Source organism: Temnothorax nylanderi, unplaced genomic scaffold, assembly GCF_030848795.1.
Source record: "Temnothorax nylanderi isolate EJ_2023f unplaced genomic scaffold, tnyl_v1.0 TNYL_tig0010_pilon, whole genome shotgun sequence".
In the NCBI taxonomy this organism is placed as follows: domain Eukaryota; kingdom Metazoa; phylum Arthropoda; class Insecta; order Hymenoptera; family Formicidae; genus Temnothorax; species Temnothorax nylanderi.
The window spans coordinates 33402-61370 of record NW_027249072.1 but is presented as its reverse complement, the minus strand read 5'-3'; the positions used below and the strand labels follow the sequence as shown (position 1 = coordinate 61370).

The following is a 27969-nucleotide window of genomic DNA, read 5'->3' as shown; positions in this document are numbered from 1 at the left end:
GGAAATCAGTCGCGGTTCGAGTACCGCCGCGGATGCATGTAAGCGACGTTTGTCGTCGCGCTGTCCACCTTTCTCTATTTCTTTCTCTTTCTCTTTTTTCCTCCATCACTCTCTCTCTCTCTCTCTCTCTCTCTCTCTCTGGTTCTCCTGCGACTTATTCTCTGTCATTCAACTCTCGCAGACGCTGCGTCCCTCTTTCTCTCGAACTTTTATTCTCTCTCTCTCTCCCCCCTCTCCTCCCCCTCTCTCGCCCTCACCTTCTGTTCTCTCTGTTCTTTGGATATATGTAAACGTAATCGCGTCTCTCATATGCTGCCTTGGACAGCACTGATGAGCGAATGCGCGTAAACGGAAGCGAACGAGTCCTAGAAGGACCTGGACGTGAGTTGACCTTTCGGGCATGAGTCGATTTGGGAGAAAAAGTCCAGCGTATGTCGATATATAGCGCAGGGTGGGGAAGCAGCTGAGAACCGATAAGAAAACCCGGTGTAAACAGAGGAGAGTGAGGCCATTTTCGAGAGAAAGGGAGACAGGAAGAGTGGGAAGCGAGAGGGAAACACGCGATCGAGCAGTACTCCCTCGCGCCAAAAGAGATTCACTCGCGTGGTATTAACTTCTCTCGCTGGGGAAAGTCGTCGCGAGTAGCATTCCTGGCCCGCTAAGATTTTCCTCTCGCCGCGCCGCGCGCCGCGCCGATCTTCGTCCGATCGATGTCTTGCGCGATTTGCGACGATCGACGAGTTTGAACTCGACGGAATTGGATGACTATCGAATCGGAGTGACTAAAAGGTGAAAAAGACAGTGGACAGGGGACGCCGTGGAGCAACAATATCGGTACTAGACGGTGAGAAGAGAAGAACGAAGAAGAACGCTCAACAGAATGCTCGACTTCGAACAACAGGCCAATCAGACACAGGCACTGGCCTCGCTCGATGACGACTGGCACCTGCTCGAGGGTGAGCGCACGACCTTCGCAATTTTCTTTCTCCCTTTTCTATGCCTTCCACGAAAGGTGTACAGAGATCGGCAAGTCGATGTGTCACGCTGTTCAAAATTTAAATCCGCCAGAGTCGAAGCAGGGAGTAGTTCTTGACAACATTATACAAATATATATATATTCGACGATTTTTTATCTTTGAGTGACAAGTTCGAAGAAATTGCGCATTAATCTGCACTAATTCACGCAACACTGAAAATCAACTATATATGATGAAATTTTTAAATATAGGTATAATTAATAACGATACACACATACATGCGTGCGTGTGTGCGCACACACATATATATTAGGATCTAAATAGGAGTCGAAATACGCGAGTTACAATAACCAAATTAATATTATATGATAAAACAGTGAATTAAAGAGTTAATTTATTATGTTATTATATTATTGTATCGCTCTTACTATATTTTACCTTACTATATTTCACCGGTATTATCAATATATGTATGTATGTATACATATACATATAACGTAATGTCACCCGCGAACGATTGTGCTTTTTAAATAGAATATACATCTATCTTTTTTCGAACTTGTTGCTAATTTCAACTTAATCAACTTAATGTCGCAGTATTTAAAAAGGAAGCAATTCATGACTAAAACTCGCGATATTATATATTAATTGATGGGCGCATGGCGCATATACGAACACACACGGTCGATGACACAGGAGAGTAAATCGAAATTCACATTCGTGAGAAACTAAATATTATTCGGAGGCGATGTCATCGATGTGCAACGAAAAACTGATTTATTGCGGTCGAGATAGTTGCGCATTAATAATGTCAAAAACAAGATATATGACGCGGATAAATAGACTCACTTGCTCAACGAAACGAGTGACATAACAACAAAATCATTTCTTATGTAATGTCGTCGATTAATTTTATATTTTGTGCATTAGCTTTGTATCGTGCGAGAATTGAAATAGAAATATCGCGACTCACGTTATACATATATTTTCTCAAAAGAACTTTTATTATCTATACTGTATATATGACACATAGTGTAATTTTCTGCAAATTATCGATTCTGCGAGGACTGCGAGTAAAATATTTTGGCCAACAATAAGTTTTTCTACATATCAACATTTTAAAACACGAATACTCAATATTATATCACAATTCTTCGATGAGGAATTTCTTTATCTCTACCTACTTATACATAGTGTATATATGTATTTCTTGTTTGCGTTTCATTACAAAACGATATACTGCGTTTCATTCTTCGTGCTATTGATATAACTTACAATTAGTTAAACCAAGAGAGATACCTAGCGCCCCTAAGAGAAGAGCAGACCTCTCGTTGAGTTAGATTTAAACTTATTCTCGACCGAGTTACACATGATAGTAGCGCACAGTTGCACAACTGTGAGATTGCCTCGTGCTTGTACTCCGGAGTTGGTCTTTTCTTTTCGGAGTATGTCCACCATTCGCATCTGGATTGTGCATTTATAGTCGCGCTGAGATTCCTTCTCTTCCTTCATTCGTGAATACTGTGGAGAGTTCTATCATGATGGTTAAATAAATACTGCTTAGACCATATAAGCAGCGTAACGTTTGCTGTTTCTGTTGAGAAATACCACGTTTCAGATAAATTAGGTCTATAAAGTTTTATCAATTACGTACGCTCGGCAAAACAATTGCATCGTGAGAATTCGTTAACTGTATATAATCTGCCGCGCTTTTAACTTTCTGCGGCACAAGTACCTACATCCTCTTCTCTTCTCCCTTCCCCTCCCACATACCAATGCCACCTTTAATCTCCTTTCGTTCGTGCGCGTATGTATTGTAATTAAAATTTTACTGGAAATAAAATGAGATGAGTGTTTCAAATATTTTTGAATATATCTTTTCCATTCTCTTTCGTTTCTTTGAATACAGTTGTTATTATTATGATTATTATTACTATTATTATGTCTGTAATAACATATGAATTTAAATTCTCTTTTTGTTTAAATCTCTCACTCTTAAACACATTTTCGCTTATTTAATTCCTAATGCATTTTTACCGGAAGAAAATTAATCGCGCAACAGATTGAGAAAAACAAAAAGGGAACCATTTCGTTAGTTTATGTACAAACATCAATTTACACGTTCCTAAACGCTGGTAAATGCTTATTCGGTAATATTCCCTGGTTCTATGTACGTATTTTAGCGTCATCGATTTAGTGGTGATCAAAATGGGTCATTTTACCCCAACCGAGGCGCATTGTCGCACCGCGATTAGTATAACTTTAAGCATTTTTATTGGTATTTTTATCGTCATCTTTATTTCGTAAAAACTTGAATGGCAATGCTAGCTCACTTCCTATTTTGTTTCATCGTCATGTATTCATCTAAAAGTCGACATTACAAAGAAAAGTTTTTTTATCAACTTTTATTAAAAATTGTTTTCTTATCAGATCATATAGACCTCATTGATATATCGCTAAATAATCTTTTAAATAGTATACGGCCGCGAGTATAGTGAAACGAAATTTGCCTTTGAGCATTGAACCGAAATTGTACTTCAGTAACCATGAGGCTCTGCCTGGAGATCTAAAAATAAATACCTAAGCTTAGCGAAGCCATTATTTATTTTTAGCACATTGAATGAAGATACCGTAGAGAAGTGGTATTGATATACACTAACATGATATTAGCTATACGCACTCTACTATCGATAATTATTTAATTTAGCTAAAACATGAATTATATAGTTGAAAAAAGAAATTCTTAGCAATTATCTGGAATTTAATGGTTTATCTAACATTAGTACTACACAATCTACATTGCGAGATGAAATTCCGGTAGATATTTACCGCATCATACGTTACGTCACGAACGTAGAACATGCGATTGTATTAAAAGGAAAGGAAGATTATGCACTTAAAAATTGCAATTATCGCCTACCCTATAGAGGGCCGACTTGAGTGATAATAATAATCGTCGAGAAAGTCTCGCGCGCCCATGAATGCGATTCTTTTGTTTCAGCGATGCATGCGAATATTGCGAATCTCTCTCTTCTCTCTCTCTCTCTCTCTCTCTCTCTCTCTCTCTCTCTCTCTCTCTCTCTCTCTCTCTCTCTCTCTCTCTCTCTCTCTCTCGCTCTCTCTCTCTCGTTCTCTCGTTCTCTCTTTCTCTCTTTCATCGTCGTTGACTTGTGCACACGAGGCACACCGGGCACACGTCTGTTATTCTCGTTGTAAGCGCGCGCGACACGTCGGTCGGTTGCGCCACGGACACCACGATTCACACCTGTCTGTCCTTCCGTTCATTCGTTCGTTCATCCGACAGTACGGCAACGAAACATAAATGTCCGCAAGAAGAACGATATCGTGGTGTTTGACTTGGACTTGGACCACCTGGCCGACAGAACGGCCCGTCCGGCAGGGCCGTATATCCAATCCTTTATGGCTCTCTTATTGTTAGATCGGATTTACAGAAGGCGAGCAGGGCGCGTGGTCAAATTGCAAGTTACCTGGTTACCTTCTTCAAAGGAGGTAAGGGCCAGTGTAACTATTGCCAATAAATACACAGCTTACTTTTGTTGAAATGAGCAAGCTCGTGCTACTTCAGTCGATTATCTGCTGATTACCTCTTCGTAGTTACTTGAACCGTTTAGTTTAATCGAACAAGTGAGTAAGATACTTGTTATTTAATCGTCGAGCTGGAATCTAGACCTTACTTTTTTTTTAATTATGAGATTTAAACTGTTGATGAGGTTTTTCATATTTTCGTTTGCATGACGTTATTATCTGCGCGTCAATTATTTTCAATTTTGTTTCCTTCAATTGCTCACTAGAATCGCTATATAAGAATGAGAAAATAACGCGCGCGCGCGTGTGCATGTACAAATTTTGGAATTTATACTATTTATAGATACATTATATTATTGCCATTTCTATTTTTTATTTCGATTTCACATATACATGCCTTTAATTATTTTCAAATAAATAATGTGATACCGTTCTTCATCGGGTGTAATAAAATCGTTGTTAATCCGCCCAGGATAATTCGTGGTTTATAGAATTACGTTTGAGATAATAGGTCATACGCAAAACCAATGAAAATATGAATAATTACAAGTTACGTTTGTCAATACACATGGTTGCGATTGTAATTATGGGAAATGGCGGATTATTATTTAGCCGCCGAAATAACGCGGATATCATTTGCCACACGAGCAATTTTAAAACAGTGCTTTCGTCGCATATTTCCCGTTACTTGACAAAAGCAAAATTGCTTCTTGTATAGCGTTTCGACGACGAAAAGGTAAGAGGATTCTACAAAAATATCGCTGCGTATTTTTCATTCGCAGCTTTATTCGGTGAAAAACGTTAGAAATTTACCTTTTGTAATTTGTAATGGAATTAAAACGCATTTTTTTCTCTAAATCTTACAACGCGAACGTGTTAATCAAGTAGCTTAACATGTGATTCACAGAAAAAGCCGCCAATTTCTCTGACAATTTTATTTCTTTGAATGTAATGTAACGTTGAATACTAACAATAAGTTATTAATTTCGAATTATTCGAAAGTGGATGAGAACAGATATTATGAATCTCAAAGAGTAGTTGCTTGTATGTAATAAATAAAAAGAACGGACGTTAAAAAAGGTTCCTGCTTACGAACAAGTCAGTAACTATAATATAATAAAGTTTATTCTGTGCATATAAATGTCCGTGTAACATGGGAGAGAAACCAGCCACATCACATACAGAGCCTCGCGAGAATGCACTGTGTTACGTATAGGTATATATGGCTGATGCGCGTATCGATTTTGGCCAGACTGCATTACTATTGCATCGCGTCAAATTATACGGGCAAGAAATACCCTATTAAATTTAACCAATGATAAATTTTATCGAACGCTAAAATCGCTCATTTTGTTAATATCAACGTACAAATTCGATCAATAAAATACATTTACACTCTTCATTATAGAATCTTGATTATCAATCTGTGTCATGACTATCAATGTTTGTCTAACAAATACCGAAAAGATTAAAGAATATGAGATAAAGTGTATATATAATAAATGTTGAGCGGCAATATATTTCTATAAGAAAATATATGTGTGCAATGTAATTATATCTCGGTAATTATATTATATATGTTCTTCTTCAGATTCTTTTTGCAATTCATTTTCTACGCACATTATAAAATAAAATACGTACAACATCTACATCAATGAAAAAAAAATCTACATCACTTAGCGAGACAAATTTATGCAGTCAAACATCGTCTGACATTGTGCGATTTCGTCCAAAAATGCTTGCATATTACGTTTTGCGCAAAGATCATGTCCTGCTAGTCAGCTCTTTTTTTCTTTAGAACCGGGTCTCTCGCGTCACACATACGTACCTGCACCTGCACTTTCACGGAGCCAGGCCTGCGAATGCATATTGCATATATCTGCTCGCTTCAAAGGTGAACTTACCTGTGCACTGGTATATGAACCGCGCGCCAACCCTCACGTTCACGCTATGTGTGTGTATAATACGCTGTGGCCAGACGGTATCTGCGTGCGAGTGCACTAGCACGACGCATCGCAGCGTGCAATCGCACCGATATGACTACCGAGAGTGAAGGAATGAGAGCTCTCGTTTATATAGATTTCGGGTAACGATTAAAGAACATTCATTTTTCAAATGCGCACGACGAATTACTTCTCATGCTTTTGTTGTCCGTAAATTTGAGTGTATACAATATTTACGATGTAACGAAGCAACGACGACGTGACATTATACTACTTCTATTGTGCTTCTGATAAAACACTACACGTTCATGGTGGTTCTATACTGCTTAAAATAGCATATGTAACAAATGATTATATTATTGATTGATAAATGGTAAATCGGTTTTGCTAATTCGCTTCATATTATTCAGAAACTCCTTCTACAAGTAATTTCTAATTCTATGCATGGACATTTATTCCTGAAATATGTTCCGAAAAAATACTTAAAAAATGTTAGTAGCTTTGTGACGAATATTATTTTATCATGAATAACTATTCAAAACGTCCGACTTTAAGCCTTATTTCAATAAATTTAAAGAACACTTATAATTCCAATAACTTGTAATTAGACTATAGATGAGGAATACATGAGTTCTTTCATTTATCGCTCTTATGACGACTGATCCCTAATCACCGTTATTTAGATAAGATAAGGCTATATCATTCTCAGTTTTTCAGAAAACGATCTCGACAGTCTATTTCTTTTTCCAAGAATTATCTATAAGTTTAAAATAAATATGATTGTTTGTAAATATTTATACACCTACGCATAGTTGAGACACGTAAGAAGTACTCGTAAACGCTCGAGGATGAACGTGTTAAATCGTCTTTTATAAATTCTCGCATAATCGTAAGCAGTCTCGCGATATGAAAACAGTTTTGCCATTTCTTCCGAGATTTCATCGGGGCCGTCGACTTTTATACGTGACCCGCGGTCTCGCATAATCCCCCCATGCGGACGGAATATTTATTTCCCGAGCTACTTTCACGTTACTTCGCTTTTGACCGAGCGTTACGTAAAAAAAGATGCTATGCGGACGGTCGTGCGAGTAACTGTAAAAAAAAAGAGAAATAAAAACAAGAAAAGCACCCTGATAAATGGTTCTGGAACTTTCAACAGCCGGATTGCCGAAGTTCGTATCAAAAGGATAGTTTAAAATGAAAAAAGGAATGGAAAACCACGGAAAGTGCGCGCGCACGCGAACGCGCCAGGTTGCCTTCTTTTGACGGAAAATAATATTTTCTTCATGATTTTAATGACGCGCCGGAAGCGACAAAATGCCAGATGATAGTACTACACGAGTGAAAAGGATATCCGTCTACACAAGCCATCCCAATAAAAATTCCTTATATAGAAATCGATTTTTTCTCAATTTACAATTTTTGAGTAATTAACGATTGAAAATAAGACTTCTTTGGCGGAATAAATTTAAACATGAAATTACTTTGTTTGGTTCTTTAAATCTTAAGTGAATTTTATATTTCAGTAGGCATTTCATTTAAAGTTTAATTGCAAAAATTTACAATGTTAAAGATTGGATAGATGTGATAAATGCTGATTTTTTTATATTTATGCGCTGATAAAAATTTGTTTCGAAACTTGACCAAAGAACTTTTTAAAGGCATTAAAAGGACATCCGGAGTTTCTAGGATTGTTCTATCTGTAGCCCATCCGAGCACAAATAAAGTCACCACATATCCTATCCACATTGCAAAAGCTGAATCCATTGAACGCGTTCGTGATTATTTATGGAGTAATCGTGTTTGAAATAGCGACGAACGAATCGGCCAGTTGTTTGATCATACAGCAACATAGATATATAATGGCACCTAATAACAAGCCAGTTGTTGTCTCGAGTCTCATATTCGGGAAAGCCAAGGAGAAAATTTACTTATTGCGACGAGAATGTGATAAAGCGCTATCGCACAATGTTATGAATATTTGTAGTAAATAGGAAATGCTAAGTGTTCCTTGTTAACGGAGATTGTCCAGTTTCGTCGAGTGCTTTTAAATCGTCAAATATTTTCTAAACAATTGTAATTTAAACATCAAACATTTAAATTTATGTAATTATTATCATTCTATTTATTTTAATCTGTAATTTTAATGCTTTATTTTTTTTTACAACAGCTGTTTTAACATCTTACTTAATTTATTATGTTTCGATCTGCTCTGGAGCAATTTTCGTTATCACAAGCATTAATATTAGCATTAATATTCGCTTGTCCTTTTTTGGAAAAATATTAAGTCAGTAGTAAGAATAAAAAAGCTCTTATAATTAAGCTTATTTTCAAATCGCTTCTTAAATTTTATAACGAATGGATTCAAAATCCTGCGATTTGGGCAAATGAGTTCTTACAATTTTTTAAATATATCAATCAAAATGTAACAGAAATATTAAATATTTTAAGAGTAAGATATATATCGTAAGATATTTCAATTACTATCATCACTAATTGTAAGTAACTATTGTAAATATCCTTTGTAAAAATCGTGCGCGATACAGTTGTTACGAATCAGGCGAAAAATGGATAAACAGATAAGAGTATTTTGCGCTCTCACGATTCATTTTAAATAATAAAATCGTTCCAGCTGTGCCTAGTTGCCTAGTCGATTGATTAAGGGTTAAACGATCGCGGACAAAACGAATTGATTATTCGCCGAAGAATCGGAACGACCAGCGATACCTCGATCGCAAGCGCGTTGATATACGCAATGAAATAATGGTCTAATTGAGGCGAATCAAGGACATGCCACACTAGCTCTATAATGCGATATTGTTTCGTTTCAACTCCGACTCGCTCTCGTCCCAAGGACCCTCGGGAGTTCATTCACATTGGTTTTGCATAGAAATCATACGTATCATCGCACAGTGACAATACTGATATTATTGCTTAAGTGAGCTAGCTGTCATTTTCGGTCATTTAATACCACATTCTAGTATTAAATAATTGGCGAAATCAGCCGTGACAAACAAAATTTTTCTTCTTGTACATTTCGCGGTCCAGATTAATGACATTCTCTAATAAAGGAAATTTAAATAACTCTTAATTAAAATAGAATTGCAGTGTTATATGACTGTGTTCAATCACATGATTGATAATCAGTTTAGCTGCACTAACGACGTATGTCGATTCTTCGCAAATATCAATAAACTAAATAGAATCGCAAACCTTAATATATACGAATATGATATCTATATAAAAATATATACATCAATTTTGAAAGAATTACATACAATTCTCATTCTTTGAAATAAAATATTATGTTTGTTCGCAAAAGTACACCGATCATTAAACAATCAAATAATTCGCTAAAATGCGCGAATATGCTATCGCCGCAATCAATTCACGCTTTTAGCTATTATTATTACTATTGTTATTAAATTTCCGTATTTTGGTAACACAGAATACTAACGGAAGATCCGAACTTAACTCATATTCGCCAAGAGATATGCGATTTTATGACACGCGTATTACAACACCATGAATTGCATTATTGCATATTCCGCTATAAATAAATTATTGCACAATAATATAGTTTCGTAATCAACTAATATAATTTTTCTGTCTCTTTTTGCCCTTCTGCTTTTCTCTCTCTCTCTCTCTCTCTCTCTCTCTCTCTCTCTCTCTCTCTCTCTCTCTCTCTCTCTCCTTTATTCTCATTTTCTCGCAGCACGAAGGCACGATTGTCCAATCGTTAATTTCAACTTGGAATAAATCGTTCCAAATGACGCGCGACAACGTTAATTAAAAGCGACATAACCGATAGTCGAAGAGTATCTACCGCATCGTGTTCAAAAGAGGAGGAGGAAATGAATGAGAGAGAGAGAGAGAGAGAGAGAGAGAGAGAGAGAGAGAGAGAGAGAGAGAGAGAGAGAGAGAGAGAGAGAGACAAAGATTAAAGATAAAAGAGTGAAAAAAATCATAATGGAAATATTTATGTAAGTCTACACGATGAATTTTCATCGTTGCCGCGGGATGTAAAATGTGGTAGGTGCTCTGCGTAAAAGCGCGCTCTCTAGCCGGCAAAAACGTTTTTGATGAAAAAAATGCAAAAGCGAACGATGAGTTGGAGGTGGAGAGTGGGAATGAGGCGAGAGAAGGACATTGACGACAGACAAAACAGATGTAGGTGCGAAAGGGCGATACCGATACTTCTAAAAAATGCGCGATTCTCATTCGAATATTCGACGATAGAGATTCCTTGTGTCGATGTTCTACCCGAGAGCTATCTCGGATCTCCTCTCCATTCTGTATTTTCTGATAGATTTAATTATCAACATACATACAATCGATTGAAGTAGGTCCGCATAATGTGTTGTACAAGAAACGGAGCACGTCGTAAAATACTAATAGTACTAATAATTTGCTATTAGCAGGTAGGATATACTGCAACTACATTCTTGATGAGGTTTACAACACTACAAAAAAAAATCGCTAGGTTGCATCATAAAATTGTATACCCTCTCGGTTAAGAAAAAATTAAATGTATAATGTGTTTATTGTTCTATATGTGCAAATTATTTATTGAATTTTCTAGTATTCTTTTTCCTTAGTAAAAGTATCGGGTTAACAAAACATAGAAATTTTATAGAATTTGAATAAATTTAGAGAGAGCAGTATATAGGGAGAAAAGGCGACAGATATATAAAAGAATTTGCAAAAATTCGTATTATATTATAGTACCTAAATAAATAATTCTTCGTAAATATTACATTATAAAAAGTTAAATCGAGATATATCTGATTTGATGTTTCTTGCTTGGTAAATTTTAATAGTATTTATAGAAACGCGCGCGGTACCCACATACAAAATTCTCACCCAAAAATCACATACTACTTGTTTGATGATTTGCAACAACGCGATACTTCGAAGCATCGCAAGAAGCATCGCGAGGAGCAAAGGAGGAGGAGCTGCTTAAATGCAGTTTTATTTCGTGTGTTATTCCAAGAAATTAGTCGCTATATCATATACATATGTCGACACCGGGTGCCTCTAAAAGGAGTTAATCTCGACGATTACATCCAAGTCTTTTTACAGAATTCTTCAAAATGGATGCTTTGCCTTGCCTCGCATCACCGCTTGAAAAATAATGCGCAGAAACAAAACGTCAAAATGTGTCGGCATGCGAAGGCCTCATCCTTCTCTGTGACGCAATAGAAAGTAGAGCCGCAAGGCTGTTTCCATTGCCGCTCGTTCCGCATAAGGAATACGCAATATTCATTGTAAACGCTAACTGCGCGGCGGCGCTCTATCCGGGGGGGGGGGGCTTTATTAGACTCCCTTACAATTAGACTACTGCATCTCAATATCGTCGCTCTTAATGCGATCTAGAAACACCTTATGAAAATTTACGAACACATTTAAAAAGAAAAAATAATATGTATATTTTATTTTTCCAATAGAAAAGCCCCAGCATATTTTGATTTTATTTTCCGTAATTTAGTTTGCAGGAAATTATTACATTTTTAATCGCTTATACCTGAAAAAAATACTAACATTTCGACAAGGTATTTTCGCGAGTAGACTTTCAAATTAGCGAAATGATTTGTGTTATAGAAAATAACGGCGCGTATTTTTGCGACACCCAGTGAATTAACTTTCACATTTTCGCAGTCACTCGCCTTTATAGTTAGAATCGATGCCCGAGTTTTATGACGCGTATAATTTAATTGCTCTACATAAAACTAATATTATAACCGTCTTTCGTGCATATATATAATTCGGAATTATCTTCAACGATACCGGATACCGCCGCATCTTTTCCTATTTGCGGACGCACGCGCGCGCGCGTGCGATGAAAGCGTAATATCGTCATAAGATACCTATGACATTTATCGAAACTGTCGAAACACATGTATGTTTTACCTTCATTTCTCGCAATGTCTCGATCGGCAATATTGTGTTGTCAACCGCCCGTAATTATATATTATACTTATTATATATAGCAATTCAACATGCGCATAGTAGTTTATAATAGTTAAATAAGTTAATATATATTTTTCGATTATTCGATTCTCAGAGATTCGAAACGTAAAGTTGACTAAAGGCCGTGGCACATAGAAAAACTTAAGCAGTAAAACTTAAGCATTAAGCAAATCAGCCAATCACAGTCAAGAACTTAAGGCACGGTCCTAAGCAGTAGCGAATCCATACCGTTGATTTCCTTACTGCTTAAGTTTTACTGCTTAAGTTTTTCTATGTGCCACGGCCTTAATGGAAAAGAATTGATATATACTGCAATTTGTATCGTTTTTTTATTATTTATTGTAATTTTATTATTATTATCATTTATCTTTATTTGTATATACGTACATAGCCGAATACAAGTCTAATGTAAACCGTCGATTCACAATATTATCGAAAAATTCAATTTACGTGATCATTAGTCCATAAACAACATCAGCCGAAATTGAATAGCCGTAAATTAAGTATTTATCATAATTCCGCCGCACAATCTCAGTCATGTTTTCACAACATAAAAGGAAGGGTTTGCGAAATGATAGAGTCGAGACTGCGTGCGAGCGTTGTTTCACAAAACTAGTTTACCATACGTCACCATTTCGTAGCGAGATAATCGCGTTACGGGAAAGAATATGCTGCGAAAATTGCCTAACGCTGTCGGGTCGAAACTCGGTGTCATATACCTACTTGGCGACCGACACAAGAGCGATCCCGAAGACTCGAGGTTGACCACGTGAAGAAAGATCGCTCGTTCTATCTGTCGATCAATTGAATCTTTTCTTCCGAATCAGTCTTCTTTTGCAGTAGTTTTAATAGGATTTACGCCCAACGCGACGACAACAGCATATACACGGTAGTTTATTATGGTCGCGTTATGCGCGTACACGCCGGTATGCAGAGGCGGAGTTGCGAATCAATAACTCGTGTTATAAGGCATTTCGGTATGGCGATATCGATTATATACACCGGTTATGCGGGCCGAAGGTGTCCGAAGACGTCGTCATCGACGACGTGAATGCAACGGTGGCTGCTGATGTAATGTTGCAACGTGACACGATGAAATTATGATTACACGCGCGAGAACGAGCGCACGCGGAGGACGCGTGCGACGAACCGAGAACTCGCTTTTTGGACACTCGGTGATTTAGACGGGGATAAACAAAAAAGTATTGCCTTTATTCCGCCGAGGATAAAAACATTAAAAACGCACGTACGCGTTTGCACGAGTAACGCGAGCATACAACTAAATAAAATCTATAGATTGAGAGAGAAAGAGAAGGAGAGAGAGAGAGAGGGGGGGGGATGAGGGAGAGAGACAGAGAGGGAGGGAAGAGAAAGAAAAAGAACATTTCGTACAAGTTTACCACACAAATATGTATGTATATATTTCTTTATAAAATCTGAATTCAAAGAAAAGAATTAATTGCTAAATTATGTATCGTATGAAAATTTATATTCTTAATCAATTCACAGTCATTAATTATTGATTTAATCATAGATTTAATCACAGAGTTACATCACTGTTACATAACTGAAATCGATTATAATGAATAAATGGACATACGTTAAAAAAGGATCATGAGATACTCGTGGCTCGTGCTATATTCCACGCTGAAAAATAAATACAAGCTGTCATGTTTCGCTTCCGCACGTCGCGTCGGCAAGACGTCGACTTAACGTGAATGTGAATCGGCCTTTATTCGGATCTCTCGACGAGTTCTTCCGTGCCGCCACCACACAGAACGGAGATATCCGTGGCCGACGAAATTACGTAACACGACGTGACTCGATGAAGTCACGATTACACGCGTACGCACTATACGCACGCACGCGCTGCACGCAAATGCCATGCACACATATGAGTAGGAGATAGCACGAGAGAAACCCCTCGTGAATAACTCGGCTGTACTCGTATTATATTTGAATCGATAAATGTGTAATATATAACTGAGGAGCAACGAAATTGTTATTCATCTAGGATGATATGAGAGAGGGTGTGTGTGTGTGTGTGTGTGTGTGTGTGTGTGTGTGTGTGTGTGTGTGTGTGTGTGTAAGTATTTATAAAAGATTAAAAAATTTTTGATTTAACCCTCAGGGTACGGACTGGGTTAGCGTAACCCGAGCGAATTTTGAAAGTAGCGCCATTTCAAAGGAAGTGAATGGTGTTTTCAAATGTATCTTTGTTTAAACAAATAATGTAATAAATCTATCAACGCCATTGTATTTTTGAGAAAATTTCCGATCCAAAAAAAAAAAATTGTTTCAATTGACAAATTACAGCCCGATATACAGTCAATCAAAGTCGCCGGGTTAGGCTAACCCATGTCCGTACGGAACGTAACTTTTTTATAGTCCGTACCCTGAGGGTTAAAATAAATGCGCCCCCTTTTTCCACACGCACGCGTACACACATATATGTGTCACAAAATCTCTCTACGGCTTGCGTCTAAGATAAAACTATTTAACTTTGGGACGCGACGTTCAATCGCGAACAACAGTATTTTCGCGTATGTGCAGTATAGTCCAGTTAAAGCTAAAATGATTGTATAGGAGACTTTAATAAGAGAAGTAAAACAGCACTCTCTCTCTCTCTCTTCTCTTTTTCATCAATGCGAGGCTTTCTCGAAGAATCCTTTTTCATGACGCGCTTTCGTCACCTCGATCCACCGTTGGCTAACGAACAAAAGAAAATGCCGTGAAATATTTCGTCGTATCGCCGGCCAAGAGTACTTCACGGTATTTCGCTGATTTCGCGCTCGTGGAGTAGAAAATGTCGTTGGATCTCGAATTCTAGATCGTTTGCGGAAGAATTACGTACTCTCCAAAAAGCATTGCCTTTTACATGACAGCGAGCAACAATACTATTAAATACTACAAATAGAGATTTATTCATCACTTAATCATATCGTAATTGGTTTACATCATTGCATGTACAAAACGTATGATGACTTTTCCTTGTTACGCACACAAAATGATATTTTGTAATACGTTTAATTAAACACAAGCGTGTTTTACCGAACACGAATTTTGTTATTAATATCTTTATCTTTGTTGTAACGTAAAAAGCACGTATGTACGTAAAAAGCAACGCTTTTTGTATAGCACAAAAACATTTATATTTTTGTATTACTCGATATCAAATCAATCGGTAAATAGGCTATCTGTATAGTGGTCCTGAAGAGAAGTGGATGTGAGATGGGAACGTCCGCGTCGTCGAGAAAGGACTAATGAAAAGGAGGGTTCCCAAAGTTGGGTCAATGGCGTCAACCCCGGAGGCGTGTAACTCTGTCGAGATTCAACGACGTAGATACACATCGACGATCCCCGCTCTCCGAGTGTCCTTTTAATGCGTGCGAATGCGGTTTTACTCTCTGTCTGAAAATAAAAGAGTCAGACAATTATCGAACCTTTCATCCACAATGGCAAAAATAGCGCGTCCTCGACAACGGCCGACAATTAAAATTACACGAATTTCGATATAATCCCGACAAACGATGCATGTAATTTAGATATAATATTGCAAAACTGCAATGAACTGCGCGCGCGAAACGCTTTATTTGCGCGAATTACAGACACGAAAGTTACAGCGATCATGAAAGGATAAAACGATCGTGCATCGTAATTTACAATTCAATTCAACGATGTTAATTTTTTATCTCTCATCCCTAGATGTGTGATTTTTATTCGAATTTCACGTACAGCTAACGTGTCTAAACGAATCTTCGATTCGGATGCATTGAGAAAAAGTCTCAAGTGTCATCGTCTTTAACTATCGCCGCGTTTACAATTTGACATCACGTTGAATCGAGTAGCTGGGTCTTGGTATTAAATATCTTTGAATCTGCAAAGCGCAGAATCTCTCGTCAGGCAACTTTGCGCAGCGTTAAATGCAAGCGGGCGTTTGTATCGTGCTTGCAACCGCCGGACTATACGGATTATAAAGTTGTCTAGAATAAACAGGTCTTGAGAGAGAGAAAAATATTTTCGTGATTGTTTCAGAAAAGTAAATCTTTCAATATTTATACGAGATGAAAAAATCTCGTATCGCGTTTAAAATAACCGCGTCAATCTACAAAATATTGATACAACGCAGTATTGTTTAGAAGCGACGATTTTTGATTTCTTTTTTTTTTTAAGTATTGTATTAAAACGTAATGTCTAACAAGAAATACTAGAGTAACTCCCAAATCTAATCTACTTTGCGTATTGGATATTCATTCGTATATTCGCGGAAACGGTACTGCAAATATTTACACCGCGTTACTTATAATCCCGTTACTGCAACACTGCATTGGTCATAATCCCGATAACGACGCGATATTTGTAGAACATTGAAAAAGAGTATCGTCCTCGCATATGCGCGGTAGAAAACAGCGATTTTTATGGAAAAATGGGACTGGTGTGCGCGGGCGCGCGGTTAATTCACCTACTCTGGAGAACATATTACCTTTCGTGGATATATTGAATAAACGGGGATACAAACGGGATCAGAAACAGCAACGTTACGTGTCTACCAATAATCCCTGTAATCCGTTCGAATTAACGCAATAAATTTCTACGCGGTTGTAAATAACTGCGTGATAGACGTCGAAAACGCGTAACGAGCCCGCGCAATTATTACACGTATGTCGATCGATCGTGCGATTATCGTGAATGGCGTAATTATTACCTACTATGTTTACACTTAGAGACATTTATATTAATATATTAAGAGAAAATAATGTTATAAATGAATATGAAAAAGTAATTGCGGTTCTGTATTAAACATTGATATTCCGATAGATTACACATATGAAAAATAACGAAACGATAATTTAATTATATAAACTTAAAAGAGTAAATATTGCTATAAGCTATAATTTAATTATATAAACTTAAAAGAGTAAATATTGCTATAAGCACAAGGAATAGTAATAAAAATTAATATGCTTAATAAAAGCATAGATTGTGCAATATTCGCGGTATAGTTTATATGGCCAAAATAAATATCATGCAGTATCAATAAATCAATATCAATATAATCAATGTATCACGATAGGTGAAGAATTGTAAATGTATTCTAAATATCAAAGTATCATTGATGCAGAGTATCCGGGATATGGAAACAGAGGTTTCACGTATCGTGTAATAGCATCGCGGTATCACTAGAATTTCTAATTACTATTATTATTCCATCCGAAGAATAGAACGCGCAGGTATAATATTGATCGGCGCGTCATACCGGCGGTAAAGCGATCCCTCTCGGCGGCCGCGGCGCGCGGCGCGCGGCGCACCGGGCCGCGCGAGTTTCATCGGATTTTATTGCCACCTACGCGAGCTACGAAGGGTAAACATATTCTTATCATGCTAGCGGCGCAGTGATTAAGAAAACTGCGAATGCGCTACCGTATCACGATCGGTCGGGTGTATATCACGGACGTAATTGCATGTTTCGTCGTACGAAATGGCCGAGATCTCGTCCGAAGATACGTCGCTCTTTTAGGCAAGTGTCAGATTCGAGATCATGATTATGAACGTTTACGCAAGTATTGCGAAATAATCGTTTGTATCGCTTGTACTACATGCCTCGAAAGATTAACTAAATTCAAAATTCTCTTTTTATCTAAATTTGTTAGATGAGAGAGAGAGAGAAATAAAGCTTAATTAAAATTAAGTTAATATTAGTTTCTTCAATTGTTTCGTTATATATATTTTACTTAATTGTTTATTACATAAATTCAAATTGATATCTCAAAAAGCATAAAGTATATCTGTTTAGTTTAAGACAAGTATAGTTGATCATCTAACGAGGTCATTTCGCTTTATTTCATCTATTTTCGATATCCCATTTTTTGTACGAAATGTTGACGTTGATGGTACTTCCATATTCATGCGCTTATTGTGTGTGTGCGTGTGTGTGTGTGTGTGTGTGTGTGTGTGTGTGTGTGTGTGTGTGTGTGTGTGTGTGTGTGTGTGTGTGTGTGTGTGTGTGTGTGAATGCTTCTAGTATATTATATATATATATATATATATATATATATATATCCGCCTCCTCTCTGTTGTGATCCGTGGCAATCGCGAGTCGAGTGAGATATCAATTATTTCGAAAAAGTTAATCTTATCTCGAGCACGAGCACCTCGAAATCGTTCAAGAGATATGAGAGAAATAAGGAATTCGCATGTATTAATTTTTATTATTTATAAATCACACGCTATAGTAATCGTATATAAAAAATATCAATACAGCTATTTCTGATTTGCCTGATTAAACTTCAACACCGATTTATTGCAGTTTAGTTTCATATACTCGTTTAAATATTTGCGACAGCGTTTTTACAACTAAAATATCAATACACAACGCTTATCGATATACAAACTTTTATACAAACGTTCGTACTCAATGTGCGTGAAACTTGCAAGGAGATATTGATTTAAGAGCCATCACTCGAACCTATACTCACGCAATGCAGATACACACCGCTCTCTCTCGACGAAGACCCCCCCCCCCAGACTCCCCTCGATTATTTACGTCGATTACGTCGCGCGAACGCGAACGTGAACGCGTACGCCTCGTATGCGCGTAACGTTGTTTCGACAAACAAAACGCTCACTTTTCTCGATCGCACGTGACGACTCCAAAGAATCCCTCTTTTCACGTTTATCCTCGCAGATCGCAGATGGAATTCATCCGCATCGGGCGTTAACTATTTGGCTTGGAATTTAATCGACACGTCTATACATTCGTCTGTCAGAGAGCTGACAGAACAGAAGTTAATGTTACTTCTTTTCTGAAACATTCCATATGTGTGTGTGTGTGTGTGTGTGTGTGTGTGTGTGTGTGTGTGTGTGTGTGTGTAACGTATATAATGAAATAATACTCTACAATATATATCGTATATTTTGTTGACGGTGATAAAAAATGGTTTCAAATAAATTAATTACAAAAAAATACAGAGTGCAATCGTATCGTCGATTCTCTCAGCTAACAATAATTAAGTAGATAATTTATTAGTGTACGTCTATTTAATTAATTGTCTTGTTTTTATATAACATAATTTACAATCTAATCTCTGATCGTGAGATAAATCAGAATCGAAACATGCCTGAAACAATCGCAAATTCGAATTGAACGAAATCAAGGATATCGGTAATTTTTCATTGATGCAAAGTGTTTTTCGCTAATTTCCTAATAACAGACATTATTTTTCAAAGATTTATGTCTCATTCGTACATACTACATACGTACATACACACGAATTAAGTCAACATCCACTTTAAACAAAAATGGATCGCGCGACGGAATAATTCAAGAACATCTGTGGCGCATGAAAGATACTTATTATACTTACGACGCGCAATAAGCTTGACCAGTCGGAGATGTTATTCCAGACGAAGTGGTTAAGCCGCCGCTCTGCCGTTTAACAGGCTCGACTGATCGATCGGAGAGAAGCGGCCCAAAGCCCGGAATCCGGAGCCCGGAGCGCATCTCTCTTCGTCTCTGCTCTCGGGGCCCTTAATCCCTCGATCACCCTCGATGAAGGACAAAAGTTTTGCTCGTAAACACGTGCACACGCGCGTTATCGCATGGCCCGACAAGACGCGTGCGAAAAGAATCGACAAAGTGTATATAAATCGAATTAAATGCCCCTGATAATCGGAAACATGAGGGTGATTTGGCTCCTGGCTCCTGGCTCCTGGCTCTCATGCTTTTTATTCTCGCGCATTCTTCTTTGTTTCCTATCTTTGTTTCATACTCCAGCCCCAGCTTCATTTTGACGAGATAGTCAAGTGATCTTTCTCTGGACGTTCATCGAACGCCGTTTTAATTCATCCATGTGCGATTTTAATTATATGGAGTTACTATGACGCATAAATGAGATGTAGATAACCCTTTAAATTTCATACATTATGTTGTTTTGTTTTACAATAACTGCCGGTAGATTTTATACAGGCTGAAATCGAATAATAGCAAAGGAAGTACATTATATACGTTGACACATATTTTAAATATTTGATTTATTTTAACATATATATTATACATTTCGATATATAAATAATAACCACATTTTAATCGTTGAGAATAAAAATACATTACGCATTTAAATATTTCAAGTTGACATTATAAATTAAGCTATAATATTAAGTTTGGGTAAATTGTTATGGATTAGTAGTAGGTATATCGAATAAAAACAATATAAGAAATATGAGCTTGTCTATTTTCGGAGCACGGTAGGCATCGAAACTTCGAGGCGCTGCCGTTATTCGCCCGAGCTTTTAGTATCCCATCGATTATGCTCTTTCGTGAAACGTCGTAAAACTTCGGGGGAACAACGTAGTCAGTTTTGTTCCTTGTGGCAGGTACGTGAAATAGGGTCAAGGGGGAGCTCACTGGTTTCAGTATAATTCACGGATAAGATTCTTTTGAATCTAATCCGTCAATTGATCGGGAGTATTTGAATCCGTTACAATTAATCAGTCTGATACTCGGATATTCATGGTGCAACCGACCGAGTAACGTGAGAATAACGTGAATAACGTTCTCTCTCTTATCTAATTTTCAGAAGCAAGTACTTGTAAAAATATTTAATGTAATATGTTTTAGATATTTAAAAGGCTTCTAAAGGATATCTCAAATAAGATTTACAATGTCTTTTAAATATTGGTGTTGTCTGAACGGCTATTTTACGATGGTAATAAAATTTGATATCGTATCAAAATAATTATGCGCGAGAATTGTTGTGTGTGTGTGTGTGTGTGTGTGTGTGTAAATATTTTATTTTATTTTTATTGACATCAACATCTATCTTTCTTTCTGCACAAACACAGCTGTACTATCACGCATACTTACTCGACATTTGATAATCGAGTACCAGTGCTGTTCGAAAAATCGAATGTCTGCGAGCGTTTAAGCCTAACTAAAATTTCTCTCTTACATTCACGATGATAAGTTAAGCAATAACTGAGTCCTCGTGGCCTGACTTATTTAGCGTGACAGCGCTGCGCATTGCGGATTTTTAGTCACAGTTATACACCTTTCACCGAGCGCGAGCTCCGAAGGCTTCCGTTATAATTACATCGAGTTCGCCATCATCGTTATCGTTTCATCGTCGTCGTTGTGTCGCAGTCTCTCACGCGCGCACAGGGAATACGGGGTTACCGACAATTAGCTTATGCTAGCGATTCGGTATTTCATCGTTCCGAATGCAATAAGGCAAGGCAATCGTTCTATCGCGAGCCGGAAATCGCGCGCTGTTAAGTGTCACGCTTTCTGCCAACTGCCGGGAGCAGTTTAACAGCTCTGCAACGACTCCGACTCCGACTCCGACGACGCCGACTATGACGATGATATTACAAGTGCGGTATCGATAAAATTCTCTCGGCAAATATTGCGCGAAATTTCGCAAATGCGAAAGTCTAGACCACGTCACAATCGCTAATCTCTTCTTTTAATCTACTTCTCACGAGAGAACGGTTACGTCACTTAAGTCTACATTTCTATAACACGATAATGTAGGAACGCGACCAACGCGACCAACACGACACTTTAAAAGTGTGCACGTAATTAGAATTGGACGGGCTCCACTTTGGGTTATCCGTCACCGGTGGGTTTCCGTGGTCGATAAAGGTATCGCATCTTCATCCTTGTCCTCGCCCACCTTCTCGTTGCTTAGACACGCTGGTCACCCACGAAGGTCCTGCAAATGTCGCACGAGGGTACACTGGCTCAGTGGCTCGTCCTCGTTATCGAATTAATTCGATCACGGTAACTGTAGCCGAAGCGATAGCTTCGCTCGACTCATTCGATCGTAGCGTAATCATCTTAAGTTTACAATCAAATCAGATATATCTATATGCTGATAATTATTACTAATTGTAAGTTCCATTTAGGTCTCCCATAAGGAAGGAACTTTTATGTGCTACGTGATAATTAATCATAGTTTATGGGGTGCTTCTAACAATAAGTTCTAAATAAAAACGCAGGAAAGTAGACAACGCCAGTTAACAGCCAGCTCTTTGATACACTGACACATACATTAGACAAGATATGTTTTCTCTGTATGCGTAAAAAAGGAAAAATATGTGTGTATAACTTTTCCTCTCGAACAAAACATTTCACTTTCGTCCGACGCGCATCTCCATCAGTCGAGCGTCTCGCCCCTTCTCCGCTTAGGCTTAGATAATTCGCCGAGTTCGTATAGCTAAAAACGTGCCAATTATTTCAGTCGAGTGCGAATTACCTAGCAATATCCGCTTTGCCGATACGCCATATCTCGTAACGCTATCCTCGTTCATTTCTCGGGCTCTCACCCTCTTGAGTGGGCCTGGGCAGTGGGCCGTCGCCGTCGCTCGGTGCGGAGAGCTTAAGAACAATAGACGAAAGGAGTCAAGGTTGTCGTCTCGGCCGTTTTCTCCGCGCGACCGCGCCCGCGCCACCCTCCGTTCCTCTGTGCGTCTGACGTCTGACGTCTGACCTCCGCGTGGCGCGCGTCGTACGTCGTACGCCGTCGCCGTCGCCGTCGCCGTCGCCGTCGCCGTCGCCGTCGCCGTCGCTTCGACGCTTTTCGATCCCCCACTTTCTTCCCCCCGCCACACTTCCTCTTTTCGTTTCTCTCTGCTACTCGGCTACTCTGCTTCGCGCCAAATCATGCCGCCAGCCGCACGGCGCACAATTGCCCATCGCACCGCGCCACCGCGTACCGCACCATGCCGCGTATAATACCGAGCCGAACGGAACCAAGAACCGAAACCGAGTCGATCCCGAAAGGGGAGCTCTAGGACATACTTATAGAAAACCCCATTCTGCCGTGTCTACATATGGTGATGTTATTGCGTTTTGTTGTTGAAGCAACAAGCGCGTGATAGCCTGATAGCTAACAGACCGCTCGTTTTAATAACTTAATAATTTTATATAAAATAATATTTAATTACTGTTATAATAGATGTAATGATAAGAATGCTAAAAATGATATCCGATATCTCTTAGTCGTCTGATATATTTAATATAAAGTTAATAAAAGAACTCACATATGTTTAGTAGTAAAGTAACATGAATGTTTTTTCGTTACACAGAGATGTGTGCGCAAATAGTTTATAATATACTTTCACGATTATTCGTCCTCTAACACAGAACTCGCCGTAATATCAGACTTTCTGGTAAAATTACCTATCTATAGGTCTTCCGACCTCTCGCCCTCCATCCCCCCTCTCTTTCTAATCTCTCTCTTCCTCTTTCCCTCTGCCCTTCTCACTCCTTCTCTTTCATTAGATTTTCCTGTAATTATTAAAATGAATCCCGCGAATATCGCGCTTTCGTCCGTCATAAACAATTAGTCAATTTCCACGAATCTTCCTACACAGTTTTCTGCTCGATAGAAAACTTCCACGAAGGAATGAATATACATATATAGTTACTGCCGTTATCCGCTTATATATGAGCGGCAGTAACATCATAGTCATGAAAATGAAGTTTGAATTAATTGGAACAGGTTGCTTAGCAGAACTGCAAGTTTGGCATAATTACTGCGCAACTAGATATAGCTCCGAGAGAGAGTGCCGTGTTATAATATTATTCCTTTAATAAGTAATAATATCTTTTCGTAATAATATACGTCTTTTGATATTATATTTTGATGTATATATGCATAGAAATATGCATAAAAATATAATCTTATCTCAGAAATTGTCCGATTTTTGGCATTTAAAAAAAGTAATCTTTACTCTTTCACAATTAGTGTAATTTCAAGAATTTTATACAATCAAAATAAATCAAAATCACTTTTTTACGTTCCCATTTTGAAGAAAAAATGGCATATGATGCCCAGGCGGTGTATATAACGTAAATACTATCTGCGCTTATCTGCTCTGAACTCTCTGTTTCTACTCGCTTCGTAATTTTACTTTTAATTCGACACGAAAGTAGGTTTTTAGGTCAAAGCATAGTGATACGTTGAGACAATCAGTATGCGCTGCCCTCTAATTCGATGTAGAGAGCTGTAAGAACGTAATTCTCTCGAAAAGATTTCCCTTCATAATCAAGCATTTATACCTTACAATTATATCCACAAGAATTTGCTAAACCTAATATTCCTTGTACACTTGTGTAACACTGAATTAAACTAAGCGCATATATTGTATTAAACTAATAAAGATGAAAATAAATCCAGGATATATATACTAAACTCCACTATTTACTTACGAAGTTGAAGTTTTTTAAAACACTAGTATAAGATGTCTCGAAAACTTTAAACATATTACTTTTTAATTTGAAAGTGTGCATATTTGTGTGTACAGTTATAAAATGTATTTAAATATTTTAACATTATATCTTTAATACTAAAGCTAATTGTTATTCTATAAATGTGATTTGATATATTATAGTCTTTATCGTGACTATAACAATGCCTTAAACGTCTTAAATAAAGTATATCAACATGAACCCCTTATTGTTAGAGACTTCCGATTTTCATATCTTACATTCGAGGACATAAAACGTGTGACATAAGAAGCGATATGTTGCATATTTAACAGTTTTTCATACAGCATTTACTATTTTTATTATCCTTGCTATACATATATGTATGTGTGTGTTTTATTTAACGATTTTATAGTCTTTTTTATTTATGAATGATTAAATACAATGCACTAAAGAGTAAAGTGTGAATCAAGAGAAAGAAATAATATTACGCTTCCGTAATTCGTAAAACATGTAAAATATGATATAATTTACAATTTTCTCTAAACTGATATAACAATGATCTAATCGTTGACTGAAGCTTATAATTTATAATTTATTATTCGTTGTCGTGTTAAACGTCAATCTCTCATAAACACCTAGCATATATCTCTGCATCTTACATATATTTCAAGACCGGCCGTAAGTCGGCCGACGTGCGCATTCCTAGATGGAGAATGTAAAAGTTAACATGGCCCCATCGAAACCTACGACTTTCACTTTCAGCAAAAGCGTCTGCGCTCCGCCTTCACCGAGAACGTCAAATCATTACGACGCTTCCAATCATAGAAACGCCAAGAACCGTCGCTAGTGATTACAAACCAGTGATTGCTTAAAATATTAACACTTGAATTCGCGCTTTTCCTAATAGTCTAACTATATAATCAAAATAAAAAATATTTTTTACATATATGAACAACTATAAATCAACAGTAGTTTAATAAACAAGCAATCAGTTTTATTTATAATATAAATATGTGTAGAATAAAAAAATATGCATATTTTTTTATATTATTATTTAATTGTCCGTTACTTATTGCATTTAACAGAATTTATTACGAGTCTTCCATTCCGTAGATGTATATTGAACAAAGATACTCGTAATATACGACATGATTATTAATGGAATATCTTAATTAAGTGGAATATTTTAATTAATATTACGTAACTCGGACTGTTAAATCTCAGAGATTCAAAGATATGTATTCGATTATTAAAGATCGAAAAAAAATTTTTATTATAAAAGTATTTCGTAAAAAAATCTTTTCATCCACATATCAGAATATTGCCATTTTGCATGAAAGTAGCTTCCATGTTGAAATTAATCTGCCTAAAGAAAGTAGCGTTCAAATCAGTAAAATCACAATATTTTTTATCAATTGTATGCAACTTTTGGCACATTTGTCGGCCAACGTTAATTTCGCACTGTTGAATTTGCAAGCTCGTTTTAAAACTTTTATAAATTCTAATTTTGTATTTCAAGATTAGGAAAAATCGATTTGAAATGAAATAAAATATAAAACCTAGCAGCAGTCTACATGTATCTCTGAAACATAAGTCGCAAAAACTTTTGCTCTTTGTCATTTATTATTCAAAAGTGATTCTATACAATCTATGTTTTTATAAAGATTTTTGTTTTTAACTTTGTTTTTAAAAATCTAATATTAAGGAAAAATGCTTTATCTATATGTTACGTATTACCATACGTTAAAAAGTTGCGGACAATCGAAAGAGAAAGAAGTGGTGTAGAAGAGAGCGAGAGGAGAGGGGGAGGATCTAATTGTATGTATAAGCGGACGTTCACAAGCGGGGAGAAGCGGCAAGGAGAGAAAAGGTGGCGGTAGGATAAGAATGTCGAGCGGCGCGAGCGCTGTACCGCGCCGGTTGGGAAATGAATTGTGACGCGGCTTGGCATTGAGGAGAGGAGAGGAGAGGAGAGAAGAGAGAGAGAGAGAGAGAGAGAGAGAGAGAGAGAGAGACGCACAGCGTTCTCCAATTTCTCACACGGCCTGATTTCACACAGAGAGACGGCCAGGCGGTAGCAGCGGCGACGACGACGACGATGACGATGATGGCAGCAACGATTAGCCGTGATAGGTGAAAACCCGCGACAATGCGTTTGCATCACATCTCTCACGATGATTCTGTTCTACGTAGATTTTTCAAGGAGAATTATCGGGAAAGAAGGGGCAACGACGATTCCCTCGTACGTTTGTTTGCAAGATTTGTTATGAATTTAATTAATCGCTATGATCCTACGACCGACAATTTATATATAAGATAGCAGGAAATATATATTATTTTGTTGATTAATTGATTAGTGCTCAATGTTTCTTTTTAATGGTATCTCGAAGATTGTTAATCAGCTATTAAGATCGAGGATGGTATTAATTTGAATGTCATGGACAATATTATTAATTATTATTTATTTCACTGTTAGTCCCCATCAACAATAGGTGTTTTAAGCCCTAAGCCCTAAATTGACCAATCACAGTCAATTATTCTCCTCAAATTCAACTGTGATTGAACAATTTCTTAATGCTTAGGGCTTAAAACACCTATTGTAGATGGGCACTTAGATGACTGTAACGATAAAAATTAAGACAAAGCAGCTTAAATAACTTGAATATATAAATTACATTCTCTCATGCATATACATATATGTATACATTTGTTATAAATTTAAATTATAAAAACAAAAGATTTTTACATGCGTTAATAAATATGCTTATATGTATGAGAATTACAAGAACAACTATAAAGAAAAATTGACGTTCTTTCGTAAATATAGCTTTCATTAGATATTCTCGATCTTGTGGTACAACCAGTCGACAGTCCTGTAATGGTTCTTACCCTTCGAAAATAACAATGGACCCGAAAATGTGCGCTGTTTGCTACGCCAATGAGCATTATTTTAACGTGACGACGATTCTTAGGCAAAAACGTAAGAAAATTTTTACGCGCAAGATTTATGTGTTCGAGGACAAGCATGGTTACGTGCTGAATTCATCGTTCGTTCGATTGCTGTTGCTCGAAGGCAACCGTAAACGATAAACGACGTCAAGCAACGAGAAGAGAACTCTTGGCGAAGTAGTCTTGTAAATTGCAGGTAACCGAGGGAGTTTGCGACCTCTAGGATAATCTTGCGGTAACGCTATTGTGATTTGCGATTATCCGAGTGCATTCGACATCGCCGTTTTGCTGCAGTCGGGAAAATGTCATCAGCTTTAAGGATGAAACGTGAAAAGAATATAATATTTAATTCCTTAATCCATGAATCTTATAT

The 27969-nt window shown here is 37.4% G+C and overlaps 2 long non-coding RNA genes across 2 annotated transcripts; one reads left to right on the top strand and one right to left on the bottom strand.

The window, feature by feature from the left end:
• Positions 1-16: 16 nt before the first annotated feature.
• On the top strand, positions 17-26996 carry LOC139787502 (uncharacterized). The gene is made up of 2 exons (XR_011722652.1): positions 17-956; positions 26707-26996. It is a non-coding gene; the product is annotated as an uncharacterized lncRNA (long non-coding RNA).
• LOC139787487 (uncharacterized) lies at positions 20443-23246 on the bottom strand. The gene is made up of 2 exons (XR_011722648.1): positions 22690-23246; positions 20443-22146 (listed from the first exon to the last, which is right to left on the bottom strand). It is a non-coding gene; the product is annotated as an uncharacterized lncRNA (long non-coding RNA).
• Positions 26997-27969: the final 973 nt, after the last annotated feature.